The sequence below is a fragment of the Choloepus didactylus genome, chromosome 2 (genome assembly GCF_015220235.1).
Source record: "Choloepus didactylus isolate mChoDid1 chromosome 2, mChoDid1.pri, whole genome shotgun sequence".
NCBI classification, from domain to species: domain Eukaryota; kingdom Metazoa; phylum Chordata; class Mammalia; order Pilosa; family Megalonychidae; genus Choloepus; species Choloepus didactylus.
In genome coordinates this window covers 13,518,057-13,531,598 of record NC_051308.1, presented here as the reverse complement: position 1 = coordinate 13,531,598, position 13,542 = coordinate 13,518,057, and the positions used below count along the sequence as shown (strand labels likewise).

Genomic DNA, 13,542 nt, shown 5'->3' with positions numbered 1-13,542 from the left:
TGTTGTAGTAAGCTAGCGTTTGTGGTAATTTGTTACAGCAGCCGTAAGAAACTAATATAAGGCATGATGGTATCTGATATGTTTGAGAAGTAATGGGTAGAAAAGTCAAGGGGAGTCCTTGTGGGCCATTGTAGGAACTTTGGCTTTTACTCCTAATGAGATGATGTGACTTATGTTTTAACACGAGCATTCTGGCTGTTGTGTGGAGAACTGGGGGCAGAGAAGGGGTGACAAGGGCAGAAGCAGGAAGATCCGAGAAGAGTCTATTTCAGTAATCCAGGTGAGAGATGATGGTGGCCTGTTAAGCAAATTACCCATCTGTCCCTTGCCCCTATGTCTTTCTTGAATGTTCTACCCAGCACACAACTGTCTTCCTCCTTGATGACTATGATTTTTGTTACCTTTGTGCTTAGCTCTCAGCACCTCTTTTGTCTTTTTCCAACCTCTAATGAACCTAAAGCCTAAGCTCTGTCGCCTTTACATATTGTCTTCTGCATTTTCTGATCAATCTTGAACATACTTAGAAAGTCTACAATTCATCCAGGGTAAGTTTTGTATCTGACCTAGAATAAAATAATTTAATTAATAGCTATCAAATATGTATATAGTGCTAACTATGCTTTAGGCACCGTTTAATGTGATTTACCCATGGTAAATCATATAACTCTCACAACTCCATCATGGTGCTATTATCATCCCATACTACAGATGGGGAAATTGAGCTACAGAGAATTTCATAATTTTCTCAATTATCTGTAGGAGCCTGAAACGTGTCTGCCCAAAATTCATGTCCACCCAGAATTCATGTCCAGAATGTGACCTTATTTGGAAATAGCATCTTTGCAGATGTAGCTCGTCCTGAGGTCATTCTGGATTAGAGTGGGCCCTAAATCCAAAGACTGGTGTCCTCTTAAGAAGAGGAGAGGGCACACGGAGACCCAGAGGAGGTGGCACTTGAAGACAGAGGCAGAAGTTGGAGCGAGGCAACTACAAAGAAAGAAATGCCAGGGATTGCTGGCAACCATCAGAAGCTAGGAGAAAGGCATGCAAGAGATTCTCCCCCAGAGCTTCCAGAAGGAACCAACACTGCCACACCTTTATTTCAGGCTTTTAGCCTTCAGGACTGTGGAAGAATAAGTTCCTGTTGTTTTAAGCCACCTAGTTTATGGTACTTCATTATGGCAGCACCAGGAAACGAAGACAAAGGTAGAGCTGGGATTTGAACTCAGAAAATCTGGCACCAGAGCCCATGCTCTTAAATACCACTTTATACTGCCTCTCAAAAGTAGCCAACTTTTAAATATCCAATTAAAATACTTTTATTTGATTTTGTTTCAGTTGTTGCTGGTCTTGAATCTTCAGGGTATGAAGATCATCATCAAGTTTCCGGTGGAAGAGGTAGAAGAGAGGGAGACAGAAAGAAAGTATTTCATAACGTTGGTCTTGGCCAGACAATAGAGATAGTGCTCCAGGAGGCTGTCTGGCTCCACTGAGTCTATGTTATGAAATGGAGCACACAGGAAATTTGGGTTTAATAGGAAAGGATCAATAAACTCACCTCTCTCCATCTTGAGCACCAGGTCCCGTAGCCAGCAGTTGGTAATCATCTGATTGATACATTTCACAAGATTTTTTTTTTTCAGTCCTTCCGAAGTCACAGGTTTAGACCCCTTCTTACAAGTAAGAACAATGGCTTTGGACACAACCCTTGTGAAAATATCCATGTCTTTATATTTCCTTTTTCTCTTTTCTTTCTCTCTCATTTTCATCTTCCTGTGTCCCATTCATGCTCTCTTGGACTCTTGTGATCTCTTTGTACTTCCCCGACCCCTGCAGTGCAAAGTTTCCCATTTCTGGTTTTGTTTGGGATTGCCTGCTTCAGGTGGATGCAGGACCTGGGGAATATATCATCTTAAGGACAGAAGAGCTGTCAGAAACCATCTGCTCCCACCCCGTCTTTCCTCACTTCAGTTAATGTATTGTCTGACTTTAAACAAGTCAACAAAGCCAGAAGCTGAAGCCACCACTGGGAGGCAGGGCAAGTTTTGAAGTGTGGATAAAACAAAACAAAACCCAGGTAAACTCGACCTCTTTTGATTTATTGAGCTGCTGTCTGACTTTGAGATGCATTCTTCTGAAAACACTTTAAACGCACTCTTGACGCAGCATTTTACTGCAAATCTCACCACTTCCTTTGCTCTCTCCGTTGGTTCTTCCACCGAAGCAGTGAAGACTAGTTGCAGGGTACTGAAAGCCTCTACCCGTGACCCTGCCCTGCTCCCCAGCCTCTAACCTCCATGTTTACCTCCAGGAAGGGCAGTAGAAGGTAAGGATGTGAACCCCGGAGTCTGCCTGCCTGGGTTAGAAGCCTGATTCCACCACTCACCAGCTGTGTGATTTTTGAATCTTGGTTTTCTCATCTGTAAAATAGGGACAATAAACTACCCCCTGGGATCATTATGTGCGTTGACTGAGATGGTACATGTGAGCCAATTAGAACATGGCCTGGAAGACAGTAACTGCTAAAAATATGCATTATATTTCTATTATTCTCCCCAGCAACAAAATAGGGGCAAACACATTTGCCACCAACTCTCCATAACATAAAGGGCAGTGAAATGACAGCACAAAATGCTGAGATGAGAAGAAAGGGGAAGGTGGTAGCTGGGGTTTTTAACCTTCATTTAACTAAACCATGTCCTTGACAGTTAATTGGCATTGACTGCTACAAATGTCTTTTGAATATGAGTACTAGGCCGTCATGAATCAAGTCTCTCTGAAAAAAGTTGATGTTTGGTCCAAGACCTTGCTGTGCAAGGGTCAGCTCCTTGACTTTCATTTTTTGTAGTGAAAGCTGAACCCCAGGCTGAATGGTTCTCTCTGTGTGTGGGCAGCCTTGGCTGGCAGGCCTTGCTTTCATGGAGAAAGAACCTGATGTTTGATATCACCGTTGCAATCTCAGTGCCCAGAATACTAACAAGGAATGGCACTCTGTGGCCATATTTATCCGAGGGCTGTTTATTTCAGACTTGTGCTCGTGGCTACACAAAATTACACAAAGCTCAAGGGGGAAAAAATAGTCTTGAACCACAAAGATGTTGCTTAGAGCATCTCCCCACATATTTCTCTGATGCTGCTTGGGGCAAGTTTCCTTCCCATCGCATTTAGTGTCTAATTTTGGTTTTATTTTTATTCTGGCAAATAAATATCAGATGTAGTGATTGGTGAGAAGAATTTCCTTTCTCCCTGACACACATATATCTGGATAGTGGGTGTGAAATTTGAGCTTATACCAATGCATTAATCATTTGCGCTAGGTAAGTTGGGAGGAAGACTGTGCAGCTAACTGGGAGGTTTAAAGTGTGTGCTTGCTCTTCTGGGGATGGTACCTAGAGGCATTCAAAATGGCCAGCGTTTGACGTACTGTCATAGGCTATCCCACAATACTGTTTCCAACAAAACTAGGCTGTCTGGACCCCTGGTAATAGAATTGTTTACCTTTATACCAAGAAGGTTGGGAAGGCTCCAAAATCTGCATGTGGCGTGTGCCCAGGCTGACTTCGGGGTGTTTGTGCTGTGAGGCCTAAAGTTCTTATGAGGTTATCTAAAACAAAAAACCACATCAGCAGAGCCTATGGTGGTTCCATGTGTGCTAAATGTGTCTGTGACAGGATCAAGCGTGCTTTCCTGATTGAAGAGCAGAAAAATCATCGTGAAAGTGTTGAAGGCACAAGCACAGAGTCAGAAAGCCAAATAAAAATATGTGAAGCTTTTTTGAATAATAAAAATCAAAGGCTTGTTAAAAAAAAATAAATAAAGTGTGTGCTGGCAATATACATCATCTCAGAGTCAAAAAACAGAATACTGGGAGTGCATCTTGGTACATAGCTCTTCTCTTTCCCTCAGGAAGGGATGGTAGGGCAGAGCCATTGTTGGGTTGGCAGTCTTTGATTTTTGACTTCATGGCTTGAGTGTGGCTAATGTAAACTTTGCTCCTCAAAGTAAATTCTAAATGTAAGTGTTCCCATAAAATTGTCAGCCTTGTAACATTCCCTGGCTCCTGTTCATCCACAGGCTCTGATGCCTTTTGAGACCACAGTGACCATCCAAACTCAGGGTCAGCCCTTCCAAGTCTGTAAAACTCTATTGATCAGTCCAGGCATCTCTTGGACAGGACACCCTGCCTAGCAGAAAGGATCTGTACCTTGTCTTCACAGTACCCTGAGGTCTCCCCTGCTTGCTGAGACTCTGGCTTTGCAAGGATCACAGGCCCTCCTGAGTGCAGATTTGCCTGCATGCCATGCTCCTTACTAGGTTTCTATCTCAACTCCCTGATTTCCAATCTTTATTCAACAACAGCAATGAACATACAACGAATATACAATGAGCAGCAATGAATATACAAAGATGAGTCAGACACAGGCCCTGCCCTCAAGGTCCTGCCAGTCTAGTTGTGGAGAGAGGCAGGTAAATGGATGATTTCAATTCTGGGTAATAAAAGCAAGATGAGAAGAGACTGCTGCAGAAGCATTTAGTAGAGGCCTCTAACCTAAACTAGGGGAAGGAAGACTAATCTAGGAAAGATTTCTGGGAGAAAGGGGTGCCTCCCTTGTCATTCCTGGGACTGAAGCCCTGATTGTAATTCTCTCAAAGAGGCTACATCCTGTTCCCTCCTCTGCTGCAAATGGCTGGGCCGTGCTCTAGATCAGGTGGTTCTCCCAGAGCTAAGACATGGCTGTTTGCCTATCCTTCAGTATTGCCACTGCCTGAAGACTCAACTCCAGCCACAGCCAATGCCAGTCTGGTCAAGCTTGAATTCCCCTTGCTTGGTCACCTCCTTGGGGCCCAGTTCCACAGGGCACTTGTAGCCCTGGTTTTTCTAGGTCCTTCTTTAGCACTCTGGCTGAGATGCTAGCTGGCCTCCTGACCCTGCCCATTTAAATGGAGGCAGGATCTTTTGCAGATGGTCCATTTACCTTCATTTTCACTACTTGTGAAGAATTCTATGCTGTTCCTGTTAGTCAGGCTTTTACTCATTTCAGTAATGTATCTTAACATTATTTTTGCCTACTTAACTTTGGTGCTGATGAAAGACTTCATGTTAATATTGTTTTACTCTTAACCTTCAGTGGGCCTGCTTTGGGGTGTCTTTTATACCCTTCAAGTGCCACACACAAGAGGTAAAAGGCAGATTCTCAGGAAGCAGAGAGGAAAGGAGTTGAGTGGCAGAGGGGCTGCCATTTTGGAAATTCGTCCTTAAGAAACACATCCTCAAACTGCCTGTTGGGTGAGCACAGTGGTCCAGCCATCTCGATAACAGTGCCAGAGATGTTTCGTGAGAAAATGTAGATGTAGGTTTTGATGCAATTTCAAAAAGTTAGTTATATTTTATTGAAATATCTAATGTTAAAAACAGGACTTTTTCCTTTGTGAAAGCCCATTCAAGTCTCAACTCACTCTTGAAATCTTGATTCTTTCTTTTGAATTCTTTACCAAAGAGACTCTGTAATCTGTCCAACCCACTTGGAAATTTAATCAGGGTCTGCCTTGCAGCACTTTTTACTTTTATAAACTTTGCCCCTGCAAATGGATTGCCAAGGCCTTGAGGCCTTGAGGGCTGTGTAATTTTTCTTTTTATCAACAGCTTCTCCCTACCCCTTTTCTAGAACTCTGCCAGACTTGCAATTTAAATGTTCACTAAATATCAGATTAGAATTATGGATGTCATCTGTTATTTCATCTAACCTTTTTTTTTTTTAAGTGACTTATTTTCAGTTTGTGCCATCTTTTAGGTATACAATTTTTGAAGCTTATGTAATAGAACTAGACTATCCTAGAGGACAAGTGTGCTTTTTCCTTAGGTCCTGATATTTAAATGTGCTTTCTGAATTTTCCAGAAGACATTTTAGGAAGAGACCCCAGGAACATACTGCCCCTGGGAATTGTGAATTGTGCCTCCTGAGGAATGTGTGTGTGTGTATAGAATGAAAATGCTGGAAATAGCAGAACTAGTTGAAATGAAAGAAATGGTTCTTCTCAACCATTCTGAGCAAGCACCAAACTCTATGGAAAGGGAGACATTTGGTAGCTTTCTTCTTAGGGCAATTGATGCCAGGCTGAAATCAGTCTCTGGGCCAGAAATGGTCTCATTTGACTGCAAGGAGATGGGAATGCAAGAGATTTAAGAAGCTGATTTAGCTTTGGGTTCAGTGAGAGACACATCTGCCTATCCATAGCTTTCCGTCTCTACCTCCCTCTTACTGACATCTTCTCATTCCAAGTGAGGCTCTTCTCCCGCTTGGAGCTCCCAACTTGATCCACTATTTGACTTCTTTTTCTAGTTCTTAACCTTCCTGTTTTATTTTCCAGATTCTAATTCATGCATCAGCCACAAGCTTGGGGAAGTCACGACATTCTCTAAGAAGAAAATAACAAGAGCTGTTCCCTACCTGGGGAATCACCCAGGGCAGATTAGGTTATGCTGTAGGAACAAAGAACTCCAAACTCCCAGTGGCTTTCAAAAACAAAGCTTCATTGTTCACTTTTGCTGCATGGACATGGCACGTTGGCTCCATGTCTTTACTCTGGGGCCCAGGCTGATGGCTCAGCTTCATCAGGAACATTGCCAGGCATGGCGGCTGAGGGAAGAAAGAACATGGCAAAGCATGTGTGGGCTCTTAAGGCTTCTACCCAGAAGTGACGCATGTTGCTTCCAATCATATTTTGTTGTAGAGAGAAGGGTTTTTATCACGGGATAACTGTGACCCAATCTGAGATTTAGAAACATGCGTGCCATCAATGATTATACAGGTTGGAAAGGATTGAGACAGGAGACAGGGAGACCAGTTTGGAGGCTGTGTTTATTCTCCAGGTGAGTGATGACGAAGGTGGAGGAAGGAGTAAAGGATAGGAGAGGATGGATTCAAGATGCATATCTCAGGTGGAAACAATGCAATTTGGTGAGCAAGTACATGAGGAAGGGAAAAGGAAGGCAGAAGTCAGAGAGGTTCCCGAGATGTCTTGCTGGGTTAAGGTGATGCTAGACACGTAAAATGTTTTCTGTCTTTGCAAGATCGTTGCTATTGGCTAAATTTCACTTCCTGGGCTACCCAGAGAAAGGCAAAATTAGAGAAAAGATGAGGTTTCTTCATAACATAAACAATCAATAAACAGGCACTTCTTTTAATTCAAATGTCTTGTATTCATTAAAAACTGGGATGATTTCGATCGCACATTGACTTTGTTGCATAACTGGTTTCAGTGCACTATTTTTTTCCTTCCTGGCTTCTTTTTCCATGATGGAAACAAATTGTGAGTCACAATGGGCAGGAGATCATATTTAAAAGTTTTCTGGGTTTGATCTCCTTACAGGGCACTAAGCATCTTAGCACAATGCTTGTGCTAAGATGCTTAGTAGTGGTAAACAGATTTAATTAACTTCAAGCATTTGTGCTGCCATTGTGGGTTTAAGGTGGTTTAAAGTGTGGGAACCTGCTGTGTTCAAGACTGGTTAACATCAGAAATCATCACATTTTACAGGGAGGCAGCGCTAGAGGTGGAAGAAACTGGGAGCCTGGAGTTTCTAACTGATTTCCCCTTTTGCCATGAGCCTGGGCAAGTCATGGCATGTTCTGAAGATTTACCAACAATTCCATGACAGTGATGGGGTAAAAATGGGGTTTGTAGCTAATGGGATATGGAAGTTTATAAAGTGCTCCTTGGAGGAATTATAAATGCCAAATTGCCTTCCAGAGAGGATAAGAAATTGACTTGTCTTCTCTTTGCCATATGAGTGAACCAGGGACCACAGTTATTTGTGTATGAGCCTTCATAGCCTTGCCCTTCCTTTCACCAACTAAAGTGAATTCAATCCTTGTCCTGCATTTCCAGGATTTTCTGATTTAGAACCAGGGCAAGGAGTGGAGGAAAAGAAAACTGGAGAATTAAGGAGGTAGGTGTTGGGAAATGGGCTGGAATTTGCAACAGAAGAATCTGAGACTTGCTTGCAGGAGGGAACCAAGATTAGAGGTGAAATAGAATAAGGAAAGAGGTGCAGCCACTCAGCTGTGAGGAGATGAGGCTTTGGCTGGCAAGAGAGAATGAAAGAAGTTTCGGAGGGTCAGTGGAGAGATGGAGAAAGATGGTTTTAAAAAGTTTTGTGATGCATTAAACTCCATTCTCCAATGTGCTTTTGAAAACCTAAGTAGTAATTGAATTGATTTTAATTAAATTTCACTAAGAAATTTTAGGCAGGTAGCTGTTTCTTTGACTAGAAACTATGCACAGATCAGGCCACATGGGCTTTGGAACTTCACTAGACTCTGAGCTGCTCTCTAGCTTGGATCACTGTGGGGGCTTATTTTTGGTAGGAAATACCATACACTGGAAGGTGGGAAAGTGCCAGCTGTATCACAGAAGAGGCCTGTGCACTAGGCAGGGCTGTTAACCTCCTCAGACATTAGCTTACTGATCTGTAAAAGTGAAATTGCTCTACCTGTTCCCTCCTGCCTTTGTGTTCCCCTGCTCTAGCTGTCTCAGACTGAAAGCTTTTTGGTGGCAGGGTTTGTCTCTTCTATTGCATCCCTCATGCCTGATCCATTACCTGGTGTCTACAATAGCAGGCACTCAGTCAAAGTCTGGGGAGCCACTGAATAAAGCACAGTGGTTAGTGTAACCCTTTCTTCAGAAGAGTAAGCCTTTGATCATGTGTCTTTTAAATCTTTTCTCCACCTTTCCCATTCCATGCTTCTCACCAGATAATAGACTCCCTACATCCTGAATCTTGGAGAAAGTGTGTCCTTCTAAACTGGAAAACAATTTAGGTATTGGTAGGTAGGTATTGCTTTTTATCTACCCCTTTGCAACAGCTCCAAAGCCAAAATACCTTCTGCCTTCTTTGTGAAGATGCAATTGATATTCAGATTAGTCAGAGTTCTAGTTGCATGGGCTGCTCCAGCAAATACCATGGATTGGGCCATGTAAAACAATGGGAATTTATTAGCTCATGGTTTTGTGGCTAAAAGAAAGTCCAAATCAAGGTATCATCAAGGCAATTCTTTCCCTATGAAGATTGTAGTGCTCTGGAGCTGACTGCTGGTGATTCTTGGTCCTTAGCTTGTCACTTGGCAAGGCACATGGCAAATCTCCTGGCTTCTCCCTTCTCTTCCAGGTACTGTTAATGTTCAGCTTCTGGCTGCTCCCTCTGTGGCTTTCTCTCTGTCTGAAGTTCACTATAAAGTCCTTATAAAGGACTCCAGTAATAGGATTAAGACCCATCTTGATTGCAGTAACTGAAGTAACTTCATCAAAAGGTCTGACTTGCAATGGGTTTATACTCACAGGAATGGATTAAATGTAAGAACATGTTTCTCCAGGGTACATACAGCTTCAAACTACCACAGTCAGCATCTATTTCAACTTTCTCTTGTTGTCTTCCTGTACTTCAAAGGCTTGGAAGCTAAAACCTGCCTTTCCTTGATACTTTGTGCTGGGGTTCTGGATATAATGTAAGTTTTGCCAGATGGAGACCTGTGAATGAGACTAATTTGAAATTGAGGTAACTAGGGACAGAGAGCTGAAAACAGAGACCCACTTTGCTGGTGGAGATTCTAGAAAAAGCAGTGTGGTTCTGGAGCTGGCAGCTGTAGACCTGCTTTCCAACTTGACAGGGGTTCCCCAATCCCAGTGAGAGAACAGTACCCACTCTTACCCAGTGCTGTAGTGTGGTTTTGGGACATGGACCTGGAAGCTAGCCTGGAGTCTGTGTTAGCCCTCCCAATGTTTCTTTGAGCCACTTAATCCCCTATAATAGTTCTCTTTCTGCTTTCATCAGTTAGGTTAGATTTTGTTCTCTGCAACTGAATCCTGACTGATACATTAGAGAACCCTGATTTAGTTTGGGGGAACAAGGTGAAGCCTCTCAGGCATGGCTTTGTGATGGAGTCCTCATCAAGCTGATAAACAGAAGCTGCTGGTGGGGATTCTGCAAAAGCCTGTTAAGGGGATAGACTCACCCTTTTGCCTTTTTCCATTGTCTTCTCCTTTCTTCCCACCAGGAGCATGGTCATGGTGCCTGGAGTTGTAAGAGTTAGCATGTGTGCTGGGTTTGGGTGTATTAGTCCCCCAAAAAGCCACATTCTTTAATGCAGATTGATTAGTCTGTTGATTAGGGTGGGAACTTTGATTGAATTATTTCCATGGAGTTGTGGACCCTGCCCACTTAAGGTGGGTCTTGATTAGTTCACTGGATTACTTAGAGAACTCAAGAGCCAACCCAGATGCTGGCTGATGCTTAGAGCTGCTTGAAGATGTGGACAGAAGGACATAATGAAAAGGTGGCCCTGAGCATGGGAGAGCATCTGAGCACATCATAACTACTGGGGAGGAACATTCTCATACAAACAAACAAAACATCCCAGGAATCCTGGAGAAGGAGAAGAGGAAAGGAAATATTCTCCTGGAGTGGAAAGAGTTGCACACAAAAGGGTAATCTTCAAAGTTGCACTGTATCCCCAGGGCAAAAAACAGGTGCAGAAGACTTCAGAAAATCTGAAGCGTTAAACACAGGCTGTGCTAAGGTTCAGTAAGAACACAGCCAACGTACAATAAAACCCTAGTCAAGAAAGAGAAATGACTTTCAGAGTTAGTACACCAAAATAATCAGATGCCCAGATGTCAACAAAAAATAACAAGCCATATTAAGAAACAGGAAGCTTTGGCTCATTTAAGGGAAGAAATTAAAACTTCAGAGAAACGCAGATGTTGGACAACTAATCAAAGAAGCTCAAACAAATCTCCCAAATCAATTCAAAGAGTTGAAGGAAAATATGGATAAGAATAAACTAAATATGGATATAGAGTTAAAGGAAGTTAAGAAGACAATGTGTGAATAAAAAGAAGAATTAGAAAGTTTAAAAAGGAACATAACAGAACTTATGGGGATGAAAAACACAATCATGGAGGTTAAAAATACACCAGAGCATACAATAGCATTTTGGACAGGTGGAAGAAAGAATCAGTGAACTAGAAGAAAGGATACTCAAAATCATACTGTTGGAAGAACAGATAGAGAAAAACATTAAAAAAACAGAGCAAAATATTTGGAAGAAAATATTTGGAAACCACATATCTGATAAGGTTTTCATATCTAGAAGTTATAAAGAAAACCTATAAATCAACAACAAAAAAGACAAGCAACCCAATTAAAAATAGGTAAAAGATTTGAATAGACATTTCTCCAAGAATATATACAAATGGTCAAAAGCACATGAAAATACGCTCAACATGATTAGCCATTAGGGAAATGCAAATCAAAACTACAGTGAGATACCATTTCAAAACCACTAGAATGGCTACTATTAAAAAAAGAAGAAAATGAACAAGTGTGTTGGAGAGGAGAAATAAGAACATTTGTTCATTGTTGGTGGGTATATAAAATGGTGCAGCTGTTGTGGAAAACAGTGTGATGGTGCCTCGGAAAGTTAAGTATAGAAGTACTATATTGCCTTGCAATCCCACTTCTAGGTATATACTCAAAAGAATTGAAAGCAGAGACTTGAACAGATTTTTGCACATCGAAGTTCCTAGTGGCTTTATCCACAATTGTCAAACCACGAAATCACCCAAGTTTCCATCACCAGATTACTGGATAAGCAAAATGTGGTATATACATACATCAGAATATTATGCAGCTATGAAAAGGAATGAAATCCTGATATGTATGAAAGCATGAATAAACCTTGGAGACATCATATTGAGTGAAAAAAGGCAGACACAAAGGGCAAATATTATATGTCCTCTGGTATGAAATAATTAGAATAAGCCAAGGTGTAGAGCCAGAAACCAGAACACGGGTTACTAGGGACCAGAGAAGGGTAGGGAATGGGGAGTCAATGCTTATCTGGAACAGAACTTCTCTTTGGGGTGATGGGAAAGTTTTGGTAGTAGATGTTGGTGATGGTAGCACAACATTGTGAGTGTATTCACCACTGAATTATGTATCTGACTTGGTGAAAAGGAGAAATTTTAGGCTGTATATATGTTATTAAAATAAAAATTAAAAAAGAGAGAGAAATGACAATTCAATACAATACATGATCCTGGACTGGAACAAAAAATGGAGGAGAAAAGGCCCAAAAAGACTTCATTGGGACATTTGAAAAAACTGGAATATAGACTGTAAACTTTATATCAATGTTAAATTGATTGAACTTGATAACTACACTCAAGATGGTTACATAAGTGACTATCTTCTTCCTAAAGAAATTTGCATAGCCATATAAAGCATTTAAGGAAAATAATGTATAAAACCTACTTTCAAATGTTTAGAAAACAGGTGGGTAGATAGATAGCTATTAGATAGATATATAGATTGGATGGGTTGATGGATAAATAGAATGCTAAGGCTAAATGAGGCAAAATGTTAAAAGTTGATGTATCTGGTTATCTGGGTAGAAGATATGTTGAAGTTCTTTGTGTGGGTTTTATATTATTGTTACAACTATCTTATAGGTCTGAAATTATTTCAAAATTAAAAAAAAAAATCTGGTAAGTCCTAAGTTCGGTTTAAGTTTCTTCTTGATCCATCAGAAGAAAATAAAATCCACTTTGCCTTATGATTACTTAGCCACCAAAACACTGAAGGCTTGGGGGGTGTCTTTCTTAGTTTTGTATAGCCAGTCACTTAGAAAAAAATATGGAGAGGTGAAGGGGTAAGGGAGGGTGGAATACAATTTTTATCCCCCTAAGTCTCTCCTACAAATATTTTCTCAACTTCTCCTAGATCCAAATTCAATTTGATCTCTAGGTTCAGATATTTTGAAAATTTATCTGAATAAGTCTAATTCATCCCTTATGTCAACCATCTCCAACTCAACTTACCCATAACAGGAAAAAGTATGTGAAGAAGGGAAGTTCCAAGAAGGCGTCTAAAAAAAAGTGTAATTGAAGGCTTTCTTACTCATTCAAAAGTTTGCTTTGGGGTTCATTGAGAAGAATCAACATTTTTGGATGGGTGTGGACATTAGAATCGAATCTCTCCCATATGGCTTTGTGATGACTCCAGCAACAGAGCTGCCTTCCATAGTGCACTTGGCTGTGGGTTTGGGTTTGAGGGCTTCTGGGGCTACCCACCCTCCATCTTCCCACCAGGGACCCCCTTTGTGGTTTCCAACAAGCCATCTTTCTGAAGGCTGATGCTTCTCGGATCTGTTCTTTGGCTGGTGGATCCACATGTTAAGAATACAAATGTCTGACCAAAACTTGTTCTGTCTCCCTGCCTCATTTTGAAAACTTTGTTTTGGGGAGATCCTAAGCTCTGGTGACTGTTGTTCAGAATTATGTTAATTGGAAGTAGCTTTGAGGGTATTTTTGTCTCTGCTGTCTTACCAAACCTGTTCAGTCATTAGATAGCCTATCTTTAAATTCCCTTTCCTACATATGTTCTTCAGTTAAAATTTTTGTTTTCTTATTTCCCTCAGCATCACATCTCCCCACACCTCTACTAACTTGCTGTACATATACTTCACCTCCCCCTTCTGGAAC

General features: G+C 41.4%; 1 pseudogene; it reads left to right on the top strand.

Annotated features, from left to right (window-relative positions):
* Positions 1–3,311: 3,311 nt before the first annotated feature.
* LOC119515166 lies at positions 3,312–3,757 on the top strand (annotated as a pseudogene).
* The last annotated feature ends 9,785 nt before the right edge of the window (positions 3,758–13,542 follow it).